This window comes from Triticum aestivum, chromosome 3B, assembly GCF_018294505.1.
Source record: "Triticum aestivum cultivar Chinese Spring chromosome 3B, IWGSC CS RefSeq v2.1, whole genome shotgun sequence".
NCBI lineage: Eukaryota > Viridiplantae > Streptophyta > Magnoliopsida > Poales > Poaceae > Triticum > Triticum aestivum.
In genome coordinates, this window is record NC_057801.1 from 141,917,464 (window position 1) to 141,919,801 (window position 2,338).

Below are 2,338 nucleotides of genomic sequence, written 5' to 3' on the forward strand. Positions count from 1 at the left end.
CTTCAGGCTCCGTGTTGTGGCCAGGAGTTTTCTGCGGAGGTTATCTTGTTCCAAATGTTCTTCCGGGATGATGAACGCATCATCAACCGAACTCCTCTCCTCTTTGGAGGTAGTATGATGAGTTCGGCCCTCTGGATTTCTGTGATCGGTCGTCTGCTCCGGGCTGTGTTCGGCATGACCTGGCTTATCCTGCTCCATTGCTGGGTCCCTATGGTCGTTGTTGCCTTCGGAGTCAACCGGAGTGTCATCCTGTTTTGGGTTGTTATCGCTATTTTTACTGTGACTGGACTTAAGGCGGCGCCTGCGCCGTCGTTTTTGCTTTTGTCCGGGGGGTTTATCCTTAGTTGTGTCCTTTTTGTCACCATTGTCTTCTTTGGGCATGTCTACCATATAGACGTCGTACGATGAAGTGGTTGTCGAGTGCCCCGTGGGCGGTGGTTCCAGATCGTCCCCTGCATCAATGTCCATACCGTCAATGTTATTGGGGTCGAAGTCAAGCATGTCTGTTAGGTCATCGACAATGGCTACAAAGTGGGTGGTGGGTGGGTTGCGATTTTCTTCGTCCTCCGTATCCCACACGGGCCGGACATAGTTCGGCCAGGAGTCTTCTGACAGAGAGAGAGACCTTAATGAATTTAGCACGCCTCCGAAGGGTGAGTGCTGAAAGATATCCGCGGCAGCGAACTCCATAATCGGAGCCTAGTTAGATTCAATGGGCACGGATGCGCGCGGTCCGGAACGCATGACCGGAGATGAGTCCGGGGGTCCGAAGATATAGATCCCTTTAGGAGAGGAGTCTGTGTTCGGCTCCAACACCGAGGAGTGTGCGGCCTCCGGGGCGGGGTCCATCCACCCATCCTCGGAAGGCACGGCCTGCTCTGGAACGAAGTCCGGAGCCGTAGCAGGTGCGATATTCTGGATACTGTCCGTCGGCAGATCTAGGTCATGCACGTTGTGATCGTTCGACGCTCCTGACACGGGCTCGAATCCGTCGAAGATCAAGTCTCCGCGGATGTTGGCAATGTAGTTTAGGTTTCCAAACCTGACCTGATGGCCAGGGGCGTAGCTATCGATCAGCTCCAGATGGCCAAGCGAGTTGGCCCGCAGTGCGAAGCCGCCGAACACGAAGATCTGTCCGGGGAGGAAGGTCTCATCCAGGACGGCGTGGTTGGGGGTTGGAGAAGCCATCTAGCCTTACAGCAACGACACAGAGGAACTCTCAATGAAAGCACCGATGTCGGTGTCAAAACCGGCGGATCTCGGGTAGGGGGTCCCGAATTGTGCATCTAAGGCTAAGGGTAACAGGAGACTGGGGACAAGATGTTTACCCAGGTTCAGGCCCTCTCGATGGAGGTAATACCCTACTTCCTGCTTGATTGATCTTGATGATATGAGTATTACAAGAGTTGATCTACCACGAGATCAAAGAGGCTAAACCCTAAAAGCTAGCCTATGGTATGATTGTTGTTTTGTCCTAGGGACTAAACCCTCCGGTTTATATAAACACTGGAGGGGGCTAGGGTTACATAGGGTCGGTTTACAGAGAAGGAGATCTACATCCGAATCGCCAATCTTGCCTTTCACGCAAAGGAGAGTCCCATCCGGATACGGGACGAAGTCTTCTATCTTGTATCTTCATAGTCCAACAGTCCGGCCAAAGTATATAGTCCGGCTGTCCGGATACCCCCTTATCCAGGACTCCCTCAAGGAGGACCAAACCTACCATTGCGAATTCCTTTCAAGTCCCTTGCCGCTTCTTTTTGCTGCAACAAACAAGATAAGCCTTCAGCACATAGCAAAAATAGTTAGGGGCTAATTGGATCCCCTTGCCTAATACCTCTAGTAGATTTAAAAGGTTCGGTAAAATCACCATCGACTTTGACTATATATTTCACAGAATTTATGCATCTCATTACCATATCCACCCATATAGCATTAAAGCCCAGTTTTAGCAACACACCCTTGAGGTATTTCCACTCTACTCCGTCATATGCCTTTGTCATATCAATTTTGAGAGCAAAGAAAGGGTGTTTTACTTTTTGCTTTCTAATTGTATGGAGGCATTCATAAGCAATGAGGATATTATCAGTAATTAGTCTCCCTGACACAAAGGTGCTCTGTTGTTCAGAAATTATTTCCGGCAAAAAAGGTTTTAAGCGATTAGCTATAACTTTTGAAGCAACTTTATAGATACCATTGCACAAACTTATAGGCCGGAAATTAGATAGCACATCAGGAGAGTTGCACTGGATTTATGACTATTGGATCGCTACTATTCTCCATTGTTATCAAAATCGCGAAGTGGCCAGACGAAGTAGTGATGATGTTTTCAACAGTA